The following is a 25,152-nucleotide window of genomic DNA, read 5'->3' as shown; positions in this document are numbered from 1 at the left end:
TTTTAATTAAAAATATATGTATGTATTTAGGAGATTTGGCATCAAAGACTAGATCAGCAAGGGCAATTAACCCATTAGAGTTTTTTTTTTTAAATATCTTAGATAAAAGAAAAATAGTCACATAGGAAAGGCTGACATTTAAATTAAATATCTGAGTACTAAAGAAATCTTGGCTTGAGACTTATTTCAAATGTATTCTGTATGTTCAAAACGAGAGCATGAAAGCAGCACAAAATGCATATATCTGACTGCTACAAATAGCTGAAAGAGACCACAGAAGAAAGCCTACTGGGTTACAAAGGTAAAGTATAAGCCATTAACTGCTAATTAGAAGCATCAGAAGCAAACTTTGCTGCAATAAGAGCTGTCCCTTAAGTAGATGTTTCTGTAACCATTTAAAGGCACAGGGTTTCTCCAGTTGCTGAGAATGGAGCTTGGATGGTTTCATCATAAAGGCCATGTGAAAAGAGACTGTGGCACTTGGCCATGTTACCCAGCTGTTTTCTAAATATGATGACAGGTGCCATTTTTTCCATTTGATCGTGGAACGTAATACGTCTTCAAACAAATTTTCCCCAAGTAGACTGGTGCAGTTACATTTCAGAGATTCAACTACAAGAATGTTCCCCTACCCTCCAGAAAAATATTACACAGTGTTTCTTTTGACAAATACTTATCTTAATTTTTAAGAGTCAGATTTTGGGGGTGGGGGGTGGGCCAAGTATTTAAACTGTTACAAGGGGGAAAAATAGAATTTGGAGATAGGATTTTAAAAAAATGATCTAAGGTAAAAGGTGAATGGATTTCAGCATTCACAAATAGGATAGGTTTCAGAGTAACAGCCGTGTTAGTCTGTATTCGCAAAAAGAAAAGGAGTACTTGTGGCACCTTAGAGACTAACAAATTTATTTGAGCATGAGCTTTCGTGAGCTACGAAAGCTTATGCTCAAATAAATTGGTTAATCTCTAAGGTGCCACAAGTACTCCTTTTCTTTTTGCGAATAGGATAGATCACAGACTTGTAATATCTAAAAAAAAAAAAAAAAAAAAAAAAAAAAAAAGGGTCCTCTTCCTCTCAGCCCCATACCTCTTGAGGGATTGAAAGCAGAATGTTTTAACCTGGGGCCTTCCCCTTTTCTTTATTTGATTAAATGGCCAGAGTAGACTTATGTCGTGACTTAAGGAGGCCCTGCCTGCCAAAAGGCCTGTGGGCTTGGTCAGGAAAAGTGACTCTGAAAGAGTTGGGGTGGCTTTGCCACAATGCATAGCACTAAGAAGCCAAAAAACAGAAGGTCTCAGCTAAGGACACAAGAGAGACAAAAGAGAAAATGCCTGTGGTAGAAGGATGGCAAACTCAGAAAGATTCAAGTCGAGCCCAGAACAATGCAATCCCCTAGCAGCAGCAAGCACTGGAGGATGGGAGGTTAAGAGCCTACAAACTTAATTTGAAGATGCAGAAAAATAGCAGGTGAAGGATTAAGGAGCAGTCCTCTGCCCTCCTCCAGCAAAGGAATGATACAACTAGCTTTAGATGAGGTATGGTAAGTCCAAGCTTCAGGCTGCTCCTCAATAGCAGGGACAGCAGTATGGCTAATACAGGATCAATGAAATTCAGAGTAAGATTTGGGGAAGACTAGACCAGCTGACCTGATACTTCGGAAAGATGAGGAGGGACCAGTCAGCAAATGATGGAAGGGAGCTACAGTGGGACAGGAAGTAATGAGTTTATGCTCTTCCTCAGACCTATACGCATGAGAAGTAATAACAAATGAGGATAAGGAACTGGCTAAAGAGATTAAGGGTGGTAAAACAGAGTAATTTTCTGAAACTATACCACCAGAAACATATACGACAGATATGGGGAAATTATATTTAAGATTTAAACACCTTAAATGTTAATTAATTCTCACAATGTCCTTGTGAGATAGGTAGATAAATATTATTATCCCCATTCTACAAATACAGAAACAAACCCCCAAAGACCCAAAGCCACAGCAGGAATCAGTATCAAAGACAGGATGAGAAACTCAGTAGTCATCAAGCTCAGGCCACAAAGTGTTCCAAAGACATGTATATGTACCATGCAAGAGATCAACATCGAGGGCAATCCCACCAGGGGAGTAGACTACATGTTCCTTTTCAACAATATGACATAGGTAACCTATTCTCAAAATAACCCTAACTCCCTGAGAATTCCTCCCCACCTCCTAAAAAAGCCCTGCTCCATACTTCGCCCACCCACACCCAACAATCCTCCAGGTTCACTCCCAGACTCTTTCCAAGCAATTACTTCCCTCTCCCTCAGCCACTGTTACCCCTGACTCCCGCAAGCCTTTGCACTGTTTCTGAGGGGTGTGGGAAATACATTTCTGTATTGTAGTTTAAATAATTATTACTCAAAGTTCTGTATTAATATGCCTAGTAAGGAATCCATTTGTCAAAAAAAAACATTTCCTGAATCTTTTTTGTTGTTTATTATTACAGACATACTTGCAGTCAAATATTTTGAAATAAATTTCCAAAATAATTGAAACCAGTGTGATTATGTTCTGTTATTTTGACAAAAAAATATGCAGAATTTTGCAGAACTTTAAAATATTGTGCACAGAATTTTTAAATTTTTGGTGCAGAATTCCCCCAAGAGTAACAAGAAGGTGGGAAGATATTATGTAGCTGCTGAGGGGAATCCTACATTGCACTAATGGCACTTCCATCAACATAGAAGGTAGGAGGCAGGCATGGTATGACTGAATTAAGGAATAAAACTTGATAGGGAAAAAAACCATGATCTTTCTGATAATGAGACTGGCAGATAATGTAGGTGTAAACAGACAAACCCAATGCTTATGCTTCTTCAGTAACTGCTAACAGCAGTTATTCCAACAGAGAAAATAAAGGATTATTTTAGAGGGAGCAATCCCATGTCATTAATGTTGTAGGCATAGAACAGGGTTCTGGGAAACCCGATACACCAGAGACAGAGAACGAGGAGCACAGTTTCAGTTGCCCTGTTGGATCAGGATACCTGTGAAGTCTTGTGCATAGTTAGTCCAACTTAGGGTTTCCAGGTGATGAATGAGAAAATACAGTATATGCAGCTCAACCATATATTCTTACTTATGCATGATACAGAGGAGGTAAAAGATCTAGGAGATACATGTAGGAGACTGGCACAAAAGAATCCCAAAAGCAGTGAACATAATCACCAATAGACAGCAGCTTTGATGTGAGCTGTCATTACCTGGGGAAGAGAGACCAGGGATAGTCTAGAGGCTTCTAGGATTTTTTTTTTCTTTCCTTCACTGTATATCTATCTAGAGGCAGTATTCCCTAGTGAATAGAGCAGTGAACTGCGAATCAGGAGATCTAGGTTCTGTTCCTGGATCTGCCACTGGCCTAGAGGGTCACCTTGGGAAAGTTATTCCCTGCTCTGTGCCTCAGTTTTGCTATATGTAAAATGGGAATAAAGATACTGACCTCCTTTGTAAAGTGCTTAGCAATCTACTGATGTCAAGTATAAGAGCTATATTGTTATTATATAGGTTGTACCACTCCATTACCCTAGTTTCCTGGAAAAATCCTGCACATTATTCAAGTATCTGGAGAAGATCAAGAATTCTGATGTTACTTTTAAGGCCAACGTGTGGCTGAGGTACAGTGTGCAATTTAGGTGGAGGATGGGACAGACTGGGATGGAATAGAGAAAGACAGCATTGTACAAAATGCTTTCATCAGCAAACAGAGAACAGATTCCTTGCCCCAAATAATGCAGCAGGTGCTCCAGAAGGCTGTTTACTAACAGTTTGATTGTGAGTGGTACAGAAACTGCAAATTTAGGCATGAATGCTCCAGGCCATTAGCAGGTGCTTCAAGCAGTCATCCAAATCAAAGCAAGACAGTGGAAAAAGCCAAGGGTTGAAATTCCAGTGAGGGCAGATAAAATGTTTTCCTGGTTGTTGAAATAGGCTGACAAGTTTAAAAAAAAAAGAAAAAACAACACACCACACACACACACAAATTGCTGTGTAAAGGTTTTGTGGAAGGTTTAACCCATCCTACTCAGGTCCCAAGATGAAATGTTGGCAAGGAAGCTGAGATCAGCAGTTATATGTCCTCAGGTGGCTAGAGGCAAGATAGAAAAGAACTGGCATGTGGGGAGAATAGTGGGTCTGTTTGATAACGCTCCACTTGAGCGTATGAGGGTTTCCCCTGTGGGTACTGTCCCGAAGAAAGCTTCAGGCAAGTTTACGCTGATTCATCACTTGTCACATCCAGAAGGTGAGTCAGTTAATGATTACATCAACTCTCTTTTGAGTTCGGTTTCATTTGCATCTTTCCAATCAAGGAACTGCATGCTTTTGCAGTCAAACACCCCCATCAAGACAAGGGCCCATATGGAATCTGCTTTTCAAATTGTTGCTGGAATACTTGTATGGTTTTAGTTGTCAGGATTGCACTGACGATCTAAGTTTACAAAACTACATTTTTTGGATAAAAACAGACTCCTGGACTGTAATATTTTGAAGCACCTTCAATAGCCATGTCTTTTATCAGAGTACTGTATACAACTCTGGATCTTGAATTTGGATTAGTTTCTGGAGGGCCCAGTAGACATCATCACATCAGAAAGTGAAGTAGAAGACACTGGTGAAGAAGCTAATGAATTTGGAGTAAAAGAATAAAAACAGATGGTCCAGGGCCAGCACAGACACTAGGGTCTTGAGTTCTTTCTTGGAAAATGAATTCTCACCTCCCCATGGGTAAATTCAGCGGACTGACTTCAACCTGCCAGAACACCATTGACTTCAGTTGTGTTACACTAGGGATGAGCTTGGACCAGTGAGTTCAAGCAGTTGCTGGTGCAGGTTATAACAGCCAATACATTTTACTTTAAAGCATGTGGTCATTTGAACTTCATTGGTAATGTCCTGCAGATTGAGATTTTTGTCAGCTGCTGGGGGCTAGCTGGCTCGACAGCAGGAGGGAAACAATGCCTTTCATCAGAGTAACACAAGTCAATATACAGGAAGATATTTCCATCTGCTCTGTGCTTCTGGAGATGTGATACCATGCTACATTTTCAAAAAGAAAAGGAGTACTTGTGGCACCTTAGAGACTAACCAATCTGACAAAATGTGCCTGAATTCTGCTGCTTCTGCAAGTATCCCTTCATATCCCATATGTAAGGGAGATCCTCGTGGAAGTCACAGAAGCCCCAACCATATGTTTCACAAGCTACTGTTACTTTCCAACACAGGGCATTGTAGAAGCTAATAAAAATCTACCAGTGAACTTCTGTGAGGATACTTCAGGAGGAAGAAACGTTGCTGTTTATTTCAGGCATCCATAGTGTGCGGAGGCCTGGCTACTGTTTTCAGAAGAGCATATCTGAAGCACGTTATGTTCCTTATTGTTTAGAGGGGCAAATTTGGCCACCCACTGTAATCACCTGAGGAATCTGTTGTACCTGATAACTTGTGGCCACACACTAGACTAGGACTTAACCAATTAGCAGGGTGTCCCATCCTGTTTCTGTATTAGCCACGTGTCCCCACACATTGCCGCAGCCTACTCCCAGGGCCTTTCATGGTCTGCAGGCAGCAAATCGGGTGAGCCAAAAGGAAAGGTTCCACCTGGCTGAGCCAGCAGGAGCTATATTAAGCTTGTCTCAGCTGGAGGTCATTCTGCATATTTTGAAGGGTGCTCTTTCAGTAGCTGTTCAAGCAATCCACAGTCAGAAACTAAGGACGTGATTTTCAGAAGTACAGAACACCCAGAACACTGACCACCTTTGAAACCTGTCCCTAAGTATCGAAGGTTTTATATTCTGAAGTGTTTATGCCTGCATATTTCTTTCAGGGCCAAACAGGTTCTTAGTGTTGCTAAGCCAATTGCTTAGTCTCTCATTTCCACTGCTCTTGATTGAGATGGTCTGCTGCTGAGCTCGCAGCAAAGATGAACTTGTCTAATTCCAGATTTCTTTTAGATGCTTTGTGGCCAAGGGGCTTTGCTATGGAAATTGGTGGCTGCCAGCATCTGTTAGGCATGTAGTTAGGAGGCGTTAACATATTTCCTTCAAGAAAGAAAAAAGGTGAGGGAAAATACATGGTCAATCCCAATGGAATACTCTTGTGCTTAGTGTCACTTTATGAGCAAGGCCTGGACTATTCCTCAGCAGCTGTGAGACTGCCAGCAGTAAAATTCTTTACAAAGCTTGGCGGCATATGGAATATATTGCTTGCCTCTTACTACAGAAGAAAAAAAAAATCACTGGAGAATTGAGATAGGAAAAGGAAGCAGATGCCTGATAAAGAAAGAATCCATCATGCATCAAGTGCTTATGGACTTTCTGGAAACTCTGGACAAGGGTATTTTCAAGACTGATTTCTTGTCAAATAGCATTTTGGAGGAGCTACTTGTCCACTGATATGGACTGCCTCCTTCAAAAATGAGTAGCTGAAATCATGCAATTGTAGGATAATATAACATTCAATGACTCGGTAGCCTACACATTCACTATTCCTAAGCAATTCTAAAAAAGAGAATGGTCCTTGTCTGCAAGTCAGAACTAGAACAATATCCAGTCCTTATATTTAATGTTATAGGAGAGGATCTTTTTTCCATACATGTTCTGACCCAGCAGATTTTGGCACAATACTGGTTCCTCAAGTGCACAGCTGGACTTGCCAAAGAGAGGATTAAGCAAAAACAGGTGGCATTCTGGTGAATTTATACAGTGTTAAACCACAAATGGAGGCGCAGAATAGGAACAAGGTCAGGCAGTTATTTCTGTGTTTAGGTTCTCTCTGCAGCAGATACCCAACAGGCAAGGAAGCAGAAATAGTTTTGTGGGCATCTGTTTGAGTCCTGGGTGCAACAGAAAAGTAGTTTTCAAAATTATGGTGCACAGCTAGAGAAAACCAAGCTATAGGAAAAGGGGGAATGATGGGGAAGCAATTATTATACACACTGCTTTCTAACTCTATCTTCTGACATGATGGCTGACATTTAAGGAAGGAATGAGAAGAAAAATATGACTACTAGGAAGGTGTTTGAAAAAACTGCATTGACCAACAACGACATATTGTGGGAAACAAGGAGATAGGTGAGGTGCATAAGGTTCACACAGAAGAGAAATCTATGCAGAAAGATTGTGTTGTGAGCTTTCCAGGGAGCCGGTAATTTCTTACAATACACTGCACATATTATTCCTTCCAGATCGTGATCAGCTCTCAGGGATCTTAGCTTGTATTTATAGAACTCCTTGGAGATTATGCTTTCCAATGCCATGTGGGGTGACACAGTAAGGAATTGCTGGTCAGATCTGTGGTGGATGGAATTTAGGTGCTATCCATTGGTTTTCTGACACCTCCATGAAGTTCTGTCTGTTTGCCACTGAAGTAGCCTTGATCTGGAAAAGGGACTGGGATGGATCTTTTCAAGTACACAGGAGTAGTCCCAGGCAAATGAATACTAAGGGGGAAGAGTGTTTATTCCTGTCACATCTGCATAGTGATATTGGAAGGGACTGGAGTTATTTCAGAGGTATTTGAAATAAATACTATTTGTTCATGTTAATGATGATCTATTACAATATGCTTGTTATTTATGTAACTTCACTCTATGTAAATAAATGCCATGTCCCTTAACTTTCAGTAGCACTGGCATGAGCAAGAAAAAGGAGGCCAAAGGAAAATGCCAGTGCTAAAGCACAAAGGGCTTTCTTAGTAGTCTCTTCTCAGACAAAGCACAAACCAGAAAATAAATAAATAAAACCAATAAAGCCAACTGTCTAACGGAGCAGGCTTAACCATACTTAACTGTTTTATAACACTTTTCATCCAGAGATCTCAAAGCGCTTTACAAAAGCTAGAGCCAGGAATGGAGCCACAACTCTCAGTCTTTTGTCCCATCCACTGGACCACACTACTTCCTTTAGGTGTATGCACATCTTAACTGGCAAGGGGAGATGCACATGTGCACCAAAGGGCAATATTTTGCCTCATAAATTTACAATTGATTGCTTGCTTTTATTAACTTGTTGTTCCAAATATCTTGTGCTTAAATTAATAGATCACAATGCACTTATTTTATTCCATGTAACATTGCATATATAGGCAATATAGCACATAGGACATGATCTTCCTTTCAGTTACACAAGAGTGAGAGGATAATCAGGCCTATAAATTTGATTTACTTTCATCATCCCAAAGACTTTTCAAATCTCTTATATACAGAAGAAAATAGAATTTCCCTGACCATCAACACAAAATAAAAATTCCTGCAATATCATAGAGGTTTTATTAAAAATAGGGAAAGGTCAGTACTTCCCCCCTCCCAAAGAAATAGCCAAAGCTTGTAGGAATTATTACAATACAATAGTTTCTTTATGAAATTCAATCCGACAAAAAAACAAACAAACCCACAACAAATAAAAACCTGGATAAACTGAAAGTTTCACTTTCAGTTTAGCTGAGGCTTTTCTTAAGAACTGTCAGGCACTAGATTTAGTACAGAACATATAAGTAAAACATGCCTTATCAACTGCATCTTCAGATCAGAAAATTACTGACTTGATCATTGGACAAGTTCTGGTCTCAGATACACCTGCGGAAATCTGGAGTAGGTCCACTAACGGCAATGGATTTACTCCAGATTTACACCACTGTAACTGAGATCAGAATTTGTCCTGTGTCTCTGGATTTTGAGTCTTTGTTGAATAACAAAATTCAGTATTAAGTATACATGGGCAACTGACACAATAGAGATAACCAAAATATAATCTTTTTGTACATACAAAAAAAAATACATATCCAGCCTCTGTGTCTGTGTTTGTAACCAAGGCATAGTTGTACTGGGGGGGGGGGGGGAAACCAAATTTTACCGGTGGCTCTCTCTGGTTAGAAGTATTGGCAACTGAATTCACTGAATTAAAGGGAAACTTGTAGCGCCTCTTTTAGTTAATGCTTTTCACTTTTCCACAATGGGTAATCTAGCACTGGAATTAAGAGCCTTCCTAAAATGGATTCCCCTTGTGTATGAATTCATTTAATTTGCTTTATTCTTATATTACTCCATTTTTATTTACACAGAACATTTTGGCTTTTTTTAGCATGTTGTCATGATCTTCTCTCTTTCCTCATCTACCTGCCAACCTCAGAGGATCAGTATTAAAATAACCATATTTAAAAAAACAGTACCTTCCTATGTAACAGACCTTACAGACGGGGAAAGGATATAAAGCGGAGAGGTTCCCCACAGTCTCTACCTATTAAAGCCCACAGCTTACCAACAGCCTTACAGCAGGCCACATTTCAGTGACAGAGAACAGGGCACTTCATTCAATTTTGCTGGGATGAGTGGTGTTGGTAATGCTCCCTCTTTACATTTCAGATCTCACCATTTGCAGAAAAGTCCACAACATTCAGTTGCTCAAAAGCATACTACAGCATTTTATAATGATCAGAGGCATTCTTTCATGGAGAAACAAAACTGGCTCCAAAACACAATTCAGTGAAGAAATGAAGGATGGTGGGGGTGGGAAAGACAGCTTTTACTTAGGTGCTCAGTTAACAATGGATTAAAAAGAAAATGAATTCTTATCAGTCTCAGTTAAGAATCATTTAAATCCATCCTATCCGGCTGCATGCTACCTTCCTTAAAATATTTTCTGCCATTACCAAAAAAGGAATAAGTTTCCTTTCATCAAATGGATTAAGGGGAGGGGGGAAAGTCCTTGAAAAAAGTAATGGAGGTAAGCAGAAGGAAGGATTCAGTAAACTGCCAACCAAACAGAAGCACTCTGCTATCTCCCACTGTGAAGTAATAGTATCTGGGCTATAGATATGTTTGTCAAACATATCTATAGCCCAGATAATTACGTTAGTGCAGCAAACTATCTCCACACTTTGAAGTGTTCATGCAGTTGGTATACTAACCTTTCCTTCACCTAGTAAGTTAAGCTCACCATCTCCTCACACATATTTGCAGGCTTCTGACCTATACTCCATCCTCATTAGCACATCATTTATGGTAGCTAACCATGCTGGAACTGATATTCAAGGTTTTGTTATAAATAAAAGTGATTAAAAAGGGAGCCTAAATACAGCCTTATATCAGTGAGAAATACTTTGTATGTCTATAACACCTTTCGCCCAAGACGCCCAAAGCACTTTACAAACACTAATTAAACTGCACAATACTCCTACAAGGTAGATATTTATTATTATTATCATCATCATCCCTACTTATAGATCTATTTTATTATTAGTGTCCAAAAGTCTTAACTCCCTGTCCGCTGATCGTTAGAACTAAAACACATTCTCTCCTTGTTAGTCAAAGCAAATACTTTTAATAGTTAATAAAATCACTGCAGATATCTCAATTGCTATGCAGAAATCACATAATGTGATGGGCAAGATTATAAAATAGAAGGATCTAAAGACCGTCTATGACATGGGTAAAGCATGCAGCTCTTCCCAAGTGAATTCTTTTCAGCTGTCTGAAGCAGAATTGCATCTGCTATTGTGAGAAAGACTATCCCACCCCTTGGTAAGTCTGGAGTACCCCTTACTGCTAATATATGCTTTCTTTTGCTGCTAAGAACATTTATTTCTAGTGAGATTTTTAAACGCCTTGATATCTTCCATTTCAGTTTTGGTAACGACCTAAGTATCTGATGCTAGACCAGCTTGGAATAGTCAAATCTAAGACCTGCTAAATTTATAGTATACCTCTCCCACAATGGGGCTGCACCTTTTGGGATTAATGGGGCTGAAAAATCCTAATGTAGACAAGGCCATAAAGGACAATGTGAGAAAGTCTGCACTGCAAATCTCCTTGTAATACCTGTCCTGTGGGAAACAGAGGCTTTTATTCTCCAGGGACACCAGACAGACATCTTTCGTGAGCACTTTAAAACATTCCCTTGATAAAATTAACAGAAAAACCTCTTGCTGCTTTTTGTTTGTTGCCATACTGTGCCTTTGTCTTTTTTTTTAAAACCAGTTCTTAATTATATTTATAGTCCCCAGTGTTTCAATCTATCGGGTAATAACTGGCCCTCTGCAGTTAAATTAGACCTTATTTAAGTAGGACAAAATGTCTTGCCTGTGGTTTGTATTTGTATTCCACCAGGAGTCTGAAACCATGAAACAACCAATAAAAAAATATATCTGAAAAGAGTCAAACAACAGACTTTCCCTCTTACCTTGTAAACTTCAGCAGGTTCTAAAGCCACTTTCAAAGAGAGAAAGTAAGAACTACAGGTCTCAGAAACATGCCTTGACAATAAGACCTCTTGCTTTTGCCAGGGATTTAGCCAGCCTTAGAAACAGCATTTTACCTGCAGTGAAGTGAAACACCAATCCTGACAGGTAACCAAGGAGCCCACACTACAGAGAGCTGCTTTTAAACACAGCTATGGTGAGCAAAGGAGACCAAACTTCCTCACACATGCAAACTCAAGATTTAATTTTCTGCAAGATTACCCACAATAATTACAAGTTTCTGTAATTTATCCTTAAAAGCTTGTGACTATAGGATCCATAGGAATTGATCTTTTATCTTTTACCTCTATGCATATCATGTTTAATACAGTTTACCAGTTTAACACGGAGAATATTTTCCATTAATTTCTAGAGTTACTAAACTGAACCTTAACTAAAATTAAGTTGACTATTAAAAGCTCAATGAGTAACCCAATGAACAGAGGTGCTGTCTATAGGGTTTAGCAAACATGCCGCACTAAGTGTTCTGGCAGTTACCAAGACAGAGCATCTGCTGACCAGCATGCGTTTTCTGTTGGCTACATACATTAACCCACGTTAACCATTAGTTTGACATTCTAAAAGCAGTGACCAGATTTCTGCTGCTCTTGGCCTGCAATTGTTTTTTTTAATGCAACCTATATCACTCCATCTAATTTGTGCCACTGAATGTAGAATTTTAACATCTTCAGGGAAAACCAGAAATAGACTTTCTGCAGCAAAAGTCTAAACATATTTGGCTGATTACAGCCTGTATTTCACAAACAAAAGGGGTGATCTGGAAAATCCATTCTGAAAATGAGCATCACATACAACACACCACCACTGACGGACTTTACAAGATAGTGTGTCCTTGAAATGCTGTAGTTAGTTCCATTCAAATAACCAAACTGAAATATTTCTTTTGACTCGTGTATCAGTTTGCATAGTCTTACAATACCAAAATTAACTCACTAGAGTTCATATATGCTCTTTTGTAAAGAGGAGTTTATTGAATTGAAATCTACAGGCCAGTTTACGTTACATATGCTACCACTTAAACTTACCTGATCTACGTATAACACAGTTGTTCTAGAAATACGTGTGTAACACAACCAGAAGTCACCAGCTATTAGAGACCATCTTACAAATTTTGTTTAACTAAATGTATAGGCAGTTAAATTTTGGTAGAAACGGCGTTTTACTTGTGATGCAATTCTTTTTAGGAGCTGCTATTACAGGTAAAGTTTGTTCACTACCTGAGAATCTCTCTAGCAAGAATTTTGTAAAATTGCAAGCTCTTAGGTGCAAAGACTATCTGTTTGCAGTGGTGCTAGGACTAGGGATGCTGAGGCTGCTGCCACACTCCCTGACTTAAAGTAGTAATAACCAACACATGGTTTCCATCAGCAGCATCCCACTATACAAATTGTTCCAGCACCCCTGTCTGTTTGCATAACTTCTAGGCCAGCGGGCACTACCCTAGTACAAATAATAAATAATAATAGAATAATTTCTTAGGTTCAGAGTTCTCGCTCACAGGATTATACCCATGGAAGTAAACAATAACACTGTATGGCCATGTCTACACTACTGGTAGATCAGCACTGCTGCAATCAATGCAGCGGGGGTCAATTTAGTGGGTCTAATGAAGACCCACTAAATCAATGGCAGAGCACTCTCCAGAACAAGAAGAATAAGGTACGTCAATGGGAGAGCATCTCCCATCGATGCAGCGCAGTGTAGACACCGCAGTAAGTCGACCTAAGCTACATCGACTCCAGATACGTTATTCACGTAACTGGAGTCGCATAACTTAGGTCGACTTACTGCACTAGTGTAGACAAGGCCACAGCTATAAGAAGTTCTGGAAGTGTAGATGCAACCTAAGGAAAAAAAATATCTACCCAGTTCAGCTACTTAAGATGAACTAGAAAAGCAGGAGCCTTCATGAGGAGAGGGAAAAGTTCATTTCTCAGGGTCGCCTGAAATCCAGAGATGAGGAGGGAAAAGGCTGTTACCTGTTAATCTGGACTGGAGAGAAAAGTAAAAGACATTTATAAAAATGTGGATAAAAAATGTCAGTTGAAAGAAAGAAAGAACTGAAGCCATATTACAATAGGTTCGATAAATATGACCCCACAAAAGCTATAACATGTATAATAATATAGAAGGTCCAAATGAACTCATAGAGCAGTATGTGACAGAGGTAAAGCTATTGGCTAAAGACAGTTTAAGGAGACACCAGTTTGGGACAGGACAGTGTCTGGGCCTATTTGAACAAAAATACATGAAAGTCTGATGATAACTCAAGACACTGAGCTGGATTTAAATAAAATAGTAGATATTGCTAGAACACATGAAATAGCACAAGTAGAGCTAAAAATCAGTGCTGGCATAGGATCACCCTCTCAGCTACTTCTGAGCCATTGTTTCATTTTGCCTTCACAAAACACCACTCCAAGCCAAGTCATCATCCAGCTACGGCTCTGAAAAAGCTTAAGGCCAAGATCTTCAAAGGCGACTAGCGATTTGGGTCCCCAACTTGAGACACCTTAAAGGGGACTGATTCTCAGAAAGCGCTAAGCACCACCCATCCTCAGAAAAATCAGGCCCCTTTAAAGGGGTCTCAAGTTCAGCCCCTGATAAGAGAGGTGCCCAAAAATCACTAGTCACTTTTGAAATTCTTAGCATAAGACTAAACAGGTCCAACAGCCCAGTTTTAACTACAAAACACTAAATCCTTATCAGGAAAGAGAAAGCGTGTGCATGCAGAATCCTGATGACCAGTCTAGCACTGTTTGTCTATGCCAGTTTATCATCTGGTACAGACAAACAATGGAAGAATATTTCAGCATAATCAAACACGTGCTCAAGTCAGAAGAAGTTAATTTTAATCCAGCTGGTTCTGATTATTACTCTGTTTCTAGACCACAAGACAATTTTATTGTCCTGCAGAACATAACACCTTTGATGACCCCAGAAAAGAAGTAAATTTGAAAAGCAAAAAGAAATTAAAAAAAAAAGACAACTGAAATCATTATGGGCCCAATTCATTGCCCACTGAAGTCAACAGGAGCCTTCCACTGACTTCAGTTGGATAAGGCCTGTGTTATCCATACAAGTTGTGCTGTAAAACCACATTAGAAATTGAATCTACAAATACTGTATTGTTATAAATACTGTTAATATTTGAAACATGTAGGAATTTAAATAGCAATGTTCTGAAATATTTGATGACTAGATATTTGGTGATGGCTGCTTAGTGGTCCATATGAAATGAATTTGTGGCTTCAGGCCAGTCCCTGGTAGTCAGGCGCCCACTTAAAAGTCACCAACACATTTTTTACCCTTTTTGGCAGCCTCCACAGAACAAGCCAAGTACTGAGTGAGCTTGGATATTGAATCACTCTCTCATCCCTCCAGGTGGTACTTCCAAATCTATCTTGACTCAGTTTGCGGAAGCTTACACTAACATGACCAGGAACGTATAGTTATCAGGACTGTCCATCTGGTATTTTCACAAGCAAAAAAATCAAAAACAAACATTCCTCAAGTGCTAACATGTTGGTACCCTAGACACTGAAAAGTAGCAAAAGTTCAGTTAAAATAAAAAACCAGCTGGACTACCCATCCCAACAGATTTGTTTCTTTTTTTTAATTGCAGATCAGCTGTAGGGATGGTTACAAGATGCAAGGCTGCCATCAACTATATTATTAATACTTAATGGTAATCATTGATTACTTTCAGTGTGTACTAAAATGTGCTCTATCTTGTGTTCTACGATTAAAAAAAAAGAAAAGAAAAGAAAAAACTTGTGTGCCCTGAATCTTCACTAAGTGTTATGTGTCTGCGTCTCAGTTTCAAGTATGCAAAGAGGTTTTCTGGTAACTTCGGCTCAAAATAGACTTCTCTTTCTGTGTAGGTTCTTTTTGGTGCCCATCACTATAGTCTATGAATCCTGGACCAGTGACAGGAAAACTTTCCAATTCTGCCTGTTGGAAAAAGTGCTTTGTCATCCCATTCTCTAACTTCTCAAAATTTTAGGTCATAAATCTAATATCTTCTTCAAAGTACATCAGATAGAGAAAAACTGATGTCACCGTCAGTAAAGATACCCACTTGAAACAAAGGAAGGAGGTCACTTGCCCCATGTTTACAGGGTCCCTGAAGCCATACTGCACATGTTTGATCCTGAATTCTTTGTTATCTTCTAGGCGGAGACCTCTTTGATACATTCAAAAGATCACTGTTTCTGCCAGGCCCAATAATATGAATGTATTTCCTGTTTTTTTGTTCAATAATTAACACACGTTAGGGGGGAGGCAGTACTGTTTTATAATTTATTTGGATAATAGTCTTGATTCTTCTCTGAACATTTTAATTTAATTCTAGATCTCTGTCAGTCTGTGCATGAAAAGTTGTATTGTATCTTCACTCTTAAATCACCCCTTTTTTGGGGGGGGGAGTTATGTTAGGGCCTGATTTGCACATTTTTAAAATACTATTTTGTCTCAAAAATCATATTTTCCCCCCTCTTTTCTGTGCGCTACTGAAATCTTAACACTTACACAATTCAAACAATGACAAAGGTCTTTGTTGTATTTGACAGATTTTTCTGACATACCTATCTAATCAGAGAGCTCTCCTTTTACTTGCCTTTCAAATGCACTTCTTTTCAATAGAAGTCGGACTAACAGGGCCTATATGTAGTGAAAAGAAAAGGAGTACTTGTGGCACCTTAGAGACTAACCAATTTATTTGAGCATGAGCTTTCGTGAGCTACAGCTCACTTCATCGGATGCATACCGTGGAAACTGCAGCATATGTAGTGAGTGGCCTGTTATTGTTACATGTGGGCTAAATCCTACTCTCCTTACGCACACAAGGAGTCCCACTGATGTCAGTGGGACTACTCAAAAGAGTAAAGCAAACAGGATTTGTCCCTTTATCTAGCTATATACTTTTTAATTGTAACCCTGTGCGCCTGACATATGCTGGTCAATTCTAACAGGGTGATGATAAATAATACAAAACACTTCCTGGCTGAAATCTCCATATATTGTCATTACTGATATGACACAGCTGTGTGTGACACTTTACAGTCATAGAAATAAGTCAAGTTCCCTGCTTAAGGAGCTTACAGTTGCATTCATCCAGATAACATTATGACATAAGTACAAGAAACCACAGAGAGTTGATAGAGGGGTGACAAAAACAATAGAAGAGGGTTAAAGTTCTTACGGAAGGGTTTTTTGGGATGTGAGAATTGTGGACTTAGTTTTACAATCATTGGAGTTGTTATCTGACAAAGTTCTTGGGTATTTTTGTTTGGTTTTATTATTATGTTCTGTTTTACAAACTCTACATGGTTAGCACAGGCGTGGCAAAGGGAAGCACCCTAGATTAATGGAGGATAATAGTTGAATGTTGTAGGCTTTGAGGAAGGGGGAAATGATCATACAGACACACATATGTCTACATATACACACATGGAAAGGGATTTGGTTAAGGTTAGAATTTGTGAGTGATGAGGCACATGACAGTCAGGAGTCAGGAAAGGTTTGGTGGGATGGAAAATCTTGAGATAAGACACACACTGCTCACACGATCTGCATGTGCCTATCATCATGCAGTATTATACTAGCTGACACCATTGGTTTAATCAATTCTCCAAAAGACAGAGGCTATAAATTAAGATTAGGGATTGGGAAATGGTGAATGAGAAATGAAAGTCATAACACTTAAAACCTCCACGATAGATATAACCTATTATCCTTCTTGTCAAAATACCAAAACTTCTATTTTGCAATTTAATTTAAGCATTAATTGACTGTTTCTTTAAATTACAAAGATCTTTTGTATAGTAACTTACCCACTAAGGGCCTGATCCTACAAATACTTATGCATACCCTTAATTGTAAGCATGAGTAGTCACACTGATTTTTAGTTTAATGGGACTACTCACAGGAGTTAACCATGTGCATAGGTGTTTTCAGGATCATGGCCTAAGTCATAATATGAAATTAAACAGAAACATTTCCTGAGAGTGTTTTTTCCCCTTCAGTGGATCTAGTGCAACAGTGGGGCTGGTGGAGATATACAGTTTAAATTGAACCTGAAAAATTGAAATACTTTCCCTTTAATACTGAATACAAGCTGATACGGTGTCACATGACCTTTACCGTAATTTCTATTAAAATCATTTCATGTCTGGTTGATTCTGCTATCCTGGCTCATTTGTATTGTTTACAACAAGTCATTGCACCCGGCAGTTAGTGGTGGCTGAATCCATGGTTACCAGTTTTTACATTCACTAGTTAAATGGAATGCAGCTCTTCTGTGAGTTTCATGGAGAAAGCTCTTAAGAAACCACAATCCAGCTATCAATCAGGCTAACCTGGGAGAAATTAATCTTATAAACATAAGTATTGTTGCATATTAAAAATTTATAGAAAGGGAGTTCAAGGCTTTTATTAGTTGTAGTTGCAAGAGTGAAGGTGTTGAGATCTGACTTAGTGGATGGGAGACTTAGGTTCTGTGGTCTACATCTGACATTCATCCATGTTGTGCCTTCTCTAGCTTTCAAGGCTAATAAAACTATCCTTTTTTAAGCTTTTAAATCTTGAGCACTTATTTTACCAGGCATGTGCCTGGAATATAAATAATGCTTAAACACAGGTCTAACCACACTGCAGTCCCAGCAAAGTAACTTGAACAGACACAGACAAGATAGCAAAAAACAGAATAGACAGCACTGAGTAGAATTCAATTAAGACAAAACAACAGTGGAATGTTCTTTACTAGTAAATTAAGCCAGCAAACTAATATGTTTTATTGCTCTTAAGGACTACGTGAACTAATTCTACTTGTCCTGTTATTTACTGTTCCTTGTGGGGTGCGGTTGAAAAAACAAACAAACAAAAACTTATTTACAAGATGGAGACGACACACATTTATAATGCCTAATACTATAAGAAAAGTTCTCTACTGTTTGCTGGCTACAATAATTGTCCCACAAGATACAGGAGAGCAACAAACAGTTAAATCAAACATATTACTAGCTCATCTACTGCAAAGTCACTGTATCAGAAGCCCGAATTGATTTGTTTCCTCAGAACGAATTGAAAAAGAATGTAACATAACGTCTGGAAAAAAAATCCCTACTGCACTGCTAATCGGATATTGTATAATGGTTGATTGCAGCTTTGCACTGTGCTATTGTTGCCTAAATCATACATACTTACAGGTTCTGGGTTCTTCCAAGAGTTTGGTGCAGTTTCAAGGACAAATGTCTTAAGGAAGTCTTTCTACTGTGCAGCAATGATCCTAGCTCTGATCTGATTACATGAGCAAAATGCTAAATCGGACAATAGAAAGGAAACTTCCTGTGTAAAGAAGAAATCTTGGAAAGTCTCAGGGTTAAAAAGGCTGCTTAAATGTGCTGGTTGATTTGCTCCCTAGTTGTGTATACACAGTAGCAGCTGATCTCTGTTTGCAGCCCTGCAGAAAGAACCCTTTACTGAAAACCAATGGCATCACATTTCACTGGAGCTAGTGCCAAGCTCTGGGGAGCAAAGCAACCCTGGACAACTTCACACAATTAAAATAAGTGGGTTTGCTGCATGTCCAGGAGGACTTTTAAAATTGTGTATTTACTGTGTCACTTTTGCTAACAATGAGCTGAAATCCTGCAGTCCTTAATCATTCCTGATATAAGCAAAACTCCCATTCATTTCAATGGGGTTTTGTCAAGACTGAGTAAGGAGTGTAGTATTTGTCCAAGTATGTTTTGCTTTGTCTGGATTGTGGTCTTTGCAGGTGATAAGGTGTTAGCTGTGCCCTAAGGCACTTTATGTGTTGGAACTGTTATAGCAGGGCTGTACATAACCTGTGTTTGTCCTAAATTCATTCTGACCCTGTCTTACATCAGTCACACTCTTTTCTTAGCTTTCTTTCAGATATAGAGCAAATGATTTGTTTTTTCTTCTTTCCCCACCAGTGTCCTATGTCAAACTTTCTGGGACAGTCTTACTAGAATAAAATCCTCCGATTCCAAAAACCGAAAACTTTGCAAGGATTCAGGAGCCTGTTTCAGAGCCAAACTGCAGAGCTGGTTACTATTTTTATAGCAGGCTTAACCAAAACTTCAGATCCAAACGCTCCATAACTTGGGGAAGGAGAAAGTTCAGAATCGTGATGTGGTGGGTCTCAATTTCTTAGTGATGTCCAAGTAAGCAAACAAACCCAGAAAAACAACATTTTGAAACAGTCCGCAGGAGCTATATGGACTTCTGTGGTAAGGAGCTGCAACTCAAACTGAGCAACACACTTTCTGGGTAATTATTTTTGTTATTATTAATCATGACTTTTTTACTGTAACATTTAGCCCTGGATAATGTTCCAAATAGTAACTGGAACATGCATACATTGTAGTTAGAACATGACCGAACAGCATGTCAGGTGCTTTTTTTAAAAAGGGGTCAGTTTTCTCTTTTCTGGGCCACAAACATGAAAATCAAAGTGAAATGTAATACGGTTCAATTTTTAAACATAATCATAGAGTCCAGTTAAGAAGAGTTATTGTGTATTTTATTCTGGACATTTGCAAGATAGTTTATGATCACTTAGATCAGCGGTTCTCAAACTGTGGGTCAGGACCCAGGGTGGGTCACGACCCCATTTTAATGGGGTCGCCAGAACTAGCATTAGACTTGCTGGGACTCAGCGCTGAAGCCTGAGCTGCACCCCCACCTGGGGCAATAGGGCTCTGCCTGCAGCCCACTCTCCCCTCACCTGGGCGGCAGGGCTTGACCTGCAGCTCCCTTCCCCCACCCAAGGCGGCAGGGCTCCGACCCTCCCCCTAGCGCAGGGTCATATAGTAACTTTATTGTCAGAAGGGGGATCACGGTGCAATGAAGTTTGAGAACCCGTGACTCAGATTATTCAACACCCCTTCCCCTGTTAGGCACTATGACTGTAGTAGTTAGTAGTATATTGTGTTATTTCTCTAATATTCTGAACTTTGTTCCAAAGGGCAGAAACCAAGCCATGTTCAAGAACTCAAACAGCACAATAATTGAGATTCTATGTAGATCTGATATACCTACATGAGTGTGCACATTGTACATACCTGCATGTAAAATTGGGGTTCACGGTTATGTGGGTGTTAGGGTGACCAGGTGTCTAGTTTTTGACCGGTCAAAAAGGGACCCTGGCGGTTCCAGTCAGCACTGCCAACTGGGCCATTAACGTTCCATTCAGGGGTGCTGCCCAGCTAAGGCAGGCTAGTCCCTACCTGTTCTGACACCGCGTTGTGCCCCGGAAGCAGCCAGCAGGTCTGGCTCCGAGGCTGGGGGGAAAACGGGGCTCCATGCGCTGCCCCCACCCCAAGTGCCAGCTCCGCACTCCCATTGGCTGGGAATTGGCCAATGGGAGCTGGAGAGGCGGTGCCTGAGGGCAAGAGCAGCATGCAGAGCCACTTGTGTACCTCCACCTAGAAGCCCAACCTGCTGCTGGCTGCTTCTGGGGTGCAGCACGGTCCGCAGTGCCAGGACAGGCAGGAAGCCTGCCTTAGCCTCCCCCCGCCTGCTGCGCCGCTGACTGGGAGCCGCCAGAGGTAAGCCCACACCCCAACCCCACGTTCCAATCCCCTGCCCCAGCCCTGCCCCCCAACCCAGAGCCCTCTCCTGCACTCCAAACCCCTCATCCTTGGCCCCATCTGAGAGCCTGCAACCCCACCCCAGAGCCCTCACCCCCCCGCCCCAGCCCAGAACCCCCTCCCACACCCTCAACCTCTCAACCCTGGCCCCATCCCAGAACCAGAACACCCAGCCAAGAGCCCTCACCCCCTCCCATACCCCCTGCCTCAACCCGCAGCACTCTTCTGCACTCCGAATCCCCCGGCCCCACCCCCCAGCCTGGAGAACCTTTGTGCACCCCAAACCCATCAACCCTGGCCCCAGGACAGAGCTCACACCCCCAGCTGGAGCCCTCACCCTCTCCCCCACACCAACTCCCTGCCCCAGCCCCCTCCTGCACCCTGAATCCCTCATTTCTGGCCCTACACCAAAGCCCGCACCCCCAGTTAGAGCCCTCACCCCCTCCCACACTCCAACTCCCTGCCCCAGCCCAGTGAAAGTGACTAAGGGTGTGGGAGAGCAAGCCACCAAGGGAGAGGGAATGTAGGGAGCATGGGACGGGGCCTTGGGGAACGGATGAGAAAGGGGGCGGGGCCTTGGGGAAGGGGTGGGGCTAGGATGTTTGTGAGATTAGAAAGTTAGCAGCCCTAGTGGGTGTATTACTGGCCTGATTTTCAAAGGTTCTCAGCACCTTTGAAAAATCAGACTGCTTGTTCCTTGAATTTTTTTAATCAATCTGATCGGTTAAGAAAGTTGTCACCTGTCCCAAATTACAATGGTAACAGACAGTCTGTATCAAGACCATCATTAACATCCAGTATATATATATCCTCCTCCACATTCAAATAATTGCTGCGTTCCCAGAATTTTCTGCAGGAGGAGAGGAGCTTGTCAGCTCCTGGAGTGTCTCCACTGGGAAAATGAGTTAACATCTCCTGTTGGGGAGAGAAATCTCTTTGGCACTGAAGAGAAAGAGTCAGTGTGGTGCTACTAACTGAGAACTCAGGAGACCTGGTTCTGCTGTGTGACCTTGAACAAAGCACTTTACTTCTCTGATCCTGCATCATTAAAGTCAAAAGGAGCTTTGCCATTGACTTCAGTGGGAGCAGAGTCTCTGTGCCTCAGTTTCTCCATCTGTGAAATGGAGATGCTTGGGAGGAAGACAATGGACTGCAACTCAGAGTTCAACTCCTGGTTCTGCCACAGTCTTCTCCTGTGACTTGGGCAAATCACTATTGCTTCAGTACCCAATATTCTTCTTATGTTATATCCTCTTCTCCCACCCTTTCTCTATCCTATCTATTTTGATTGATCTTTTCAGGGCAGGATTTGTCTCTAATTTATGCATATGTACAGTGCCCCGTGCAATGGGACCCTCTTGTCAGTTGGAATCCACAGGCACTAATTCATTCAATCAATGAATCAATAATAAAGTCTTTATGACGATAAGGATTTCAGTGAGTCAAGATTACTGCCCAAAAGCCTTTATGTGCAGAAGTCCTTATCCACAAAGACTGACCTTCCTGAGTCCTGCATAAAGCCCAGTGCTCTGGATTTATGCAGTTGTCCTGTTCTAAAATTAGTGGGCATGACAAAATCCACCCCACAAACCTGGGGAATGTCACAGAGTTGCAGGACATCCAGCCAGGATTAGCATCCACTCTTTATGTCTGCCATATGGGGTTTCCCAGCCACTGCATCTGTGTAAATGCAGATCCAGAGACTCCCCTTCCCTCAACTTTCCCCCCTCTGACAGCACATACTGAGCCCACATGGAACCCAACAACCCAGCACACAGGAATTTCAAAAGCCCGTCTTCCCCCCGACCTCTCAAATGTACCCCATTGGTAGTACAGTCTGCATCACAGCTGTGTCTCCCTCCCTGTCCCTGCACTTCATTTTCAAGAAGTGCCCCCTGTGAGTCAGGCTGGTGGGGTGGGATAGAGGAAGGAGGAGACCCTTTCTCCAGCAGCTCTGGGATCTCCTCCCCTCTCATCCCTCCTCCCCTCCTGCAAGGAGCAGAGAGAGATGAGAAGCTTTCAGGGAAGGACAGTAAGAGCCAACATATATGTGGAGGGTAAGACCTGGGTAAGGAGCAAACAGACTGGCTCCCTACATTATTAATAGAAATGGAGGGGGGCTGGGAATGGAGCAGGCCCTGAGCGGCTGAATTCTTCACAGGCTGGGAGGTTCAACTCCCTCCAGTGAAGAGCGTACAGGCCCAGCTGCTCCTTGCAACTTCTCCTCTCCCCACATGGAAACCAATACCTGCTCCTGGGCCGCAGGGTCCCTCTGTCTACCCTTTAGTGGGAAGGGGGAGAGAGTGGCACATGGCAGGGGCCTTCTTGGGGGAAGCAGTAACGGAGTACTGCAGTGAAGGAGGGCTATACACCTTAATAGTATATAGAAGTGGAGTATGAGGAGAAGGGGATGGGAATGGGGACAAGTTAATTAGATTAGTACAGGATGGGACTGGTCTGACTTAACTGCACAGAACTGGGGGTTATGCACGGGGACACCAGTCTATATTGAGGCCAACACAGGGACCAGCCCCCCAAATCCCTGATCTGTAACAGCTTAAAAAACTTATTAATTTCATTCACACGGTGTGAAGGCATCCTTAAAAACAGGTCTTTATAATCAAAAAAATCACATAGGGCCCCAGTGCTGCCAACACTTAAGCAGTGGTACTGATTCTCACGATTCCATGATTGGTCTTGCGATATCTGTTGATTTTCTTAAAGCTCCAGTGCCTGGAGTGAAGTGATAATGTGAGAGTCTCACTTTCGTTTAAAAAAAAGAAGTTTCTAGCCCTTGCAGTTACAGGAAAAAGGTTGAAAATGGAATTCAGATGCACCCTGAAGGCTCAGAAATGAGAAAGCCAATAAACCACCCCACCAAGATTTATGATTTTTTTTCAAAAAAAAAAAAATCACGTGATTTTTTTAAACTAATCTCATGATTTCAGGAGCCATACTTGTGATTTTTGAATTGCTGGAGTGGGTAATAGTGCTTAACCACACAACTTTATCCACAAGAGCCATAATCCCTTTGAATTCAATGGGAGTACTCAAAGTAGTAAGAACTACACTCAATAGTAAGTGTTTGCATGACCAGGCCCCAAGAAATCAATCATACAGTTTTTACTCAGGCAATATGTATTTTGCCCAAAAAGAACTGCAGAATCAGCTTCATATAGGTCTTTCTGTCTCCAGTCTAGGTATTTATTTTGTCCCATCACCATGCAATCAGAGCACCATGCAATCTTTGCCTTCCTCTTCTTCCTTCTGCTCCACCTTCTCTATATTCTTCCATGCATGAAATACCTTCGTAATTCCTGTTCAAACAAGTCACCACGTTCTGCTCATTCAAATTCCTCCTAAAAACTCACTTCTGCTTTTGTCAGCTACAAACATTTAAGCAAAATTAACAGAGCCATCAAGATATGCACATGTCTAAACTGAGTAAACAAGTCAGCTATAACGTTGTCATAATCCTTGCCCACATCACCTTCCATTGCCCCATCATCCCCATTTTGTTTATTACCGTCATTTTTTGTGTCTTACATAAAATTTAGATTGTACGATTTTTCATTCAGGGCCTTTTTTTTGTTCTGTAACATGCCCAACACACTTCTGAGCCATGTATAAATAATAAAATAATAGCACTAATAACAATATAGATATAAATACTACTTATAACATAGCTATAACTATCACCACAGAGGCATTACTGTAACTGTGACACTTGGGATAAATAATTCTAGGCATCTAAATCTAATTTAAATTCTTTCCCGGCTTTAACCATGGCTTCAAAACCAGATGAACTCAAGCCAAGGTGTATGACCTTATGCTACACTGGTAATCCACACTAACTAGGAAATAAATTTTCAGCGATTAAGTTGAATTGTTCATACAAAATGTCAGCTTCAGCTTTTCACCCATACAAAACAGCTTGGAAAATATATACTGCATGTGTTTATTATAGCTACAGTCACTATGAACATCTATAATTCTCCAACAATTTCTTTGATTTATGTTCAAAAACATACAGGGCATGAAATGATGCCTGCAACCTTACATTTTTCTCATTGTGAACATTGGGAACATTGTGGGGAGCAGATATATTCCAAAACATCATGTTAGATTCCCTGTTATGTCTGCTTTTTAAAATAAATGTATGATAATCAATTACTCATGCTTCAAAGCAACTGCCACTAGATTCCCCATCAGAAAAGCTGTTTGGAAAAAGTTCCATTTTCTTT

The 25,152-nt window shown here is 40.8% G+C and overlaps 1 protein-coding gene across 15 annotated transcripts in view; it reads right to left on the bottom strand.

Annotated features, from left to right (window-relative positions):
- The window catches only part of ESRRG (estrogen related receptor gamma), a 542,942-nt gene that overhangs the window by 427,171 nt on the left and 90,619 nt on the right, over nucleotides 1–25,152 (bottom strand). For 3 of the 15 annotated variants that reach the window (XM_084624446.1, XM_084624430.1, XM_084624435.1), the window contains exon 1: nucleotides 11,210–11,312. The exons of 11 other annotated variants lie outside the window; for them this stretch is intronic. The gene's annotated coding sequence lies outside the window, so the exon portion shown is untranslated. Of the gene's footprint in view, nucleotides 1–11,209; nucleotides 11,313–18,494; nucleotides 18,636–25,152 lie in introns of those variants that run through there. One more of the 15 variants, XM_084624438.1, reaches the window with a different exon arrangement.

Source organism: Lepidochelys olivacea, assembly GCF_965140295.1.
Source record: "Lepidochelys olivacea isolate rLepOli2 genome assembly, chromosome: 3".
Lineage (NCBI taxonomy): Eukaryota > Metazoa > Chordata > Testudines > Cheloniidae > Lepidochelys > Lepidochelys olivacea.
The sequence above is the reverse complement of the archived record's forward strand: the minus strand, read 5'-3'. Positions and strand labels throughout refer to the sequence as shown.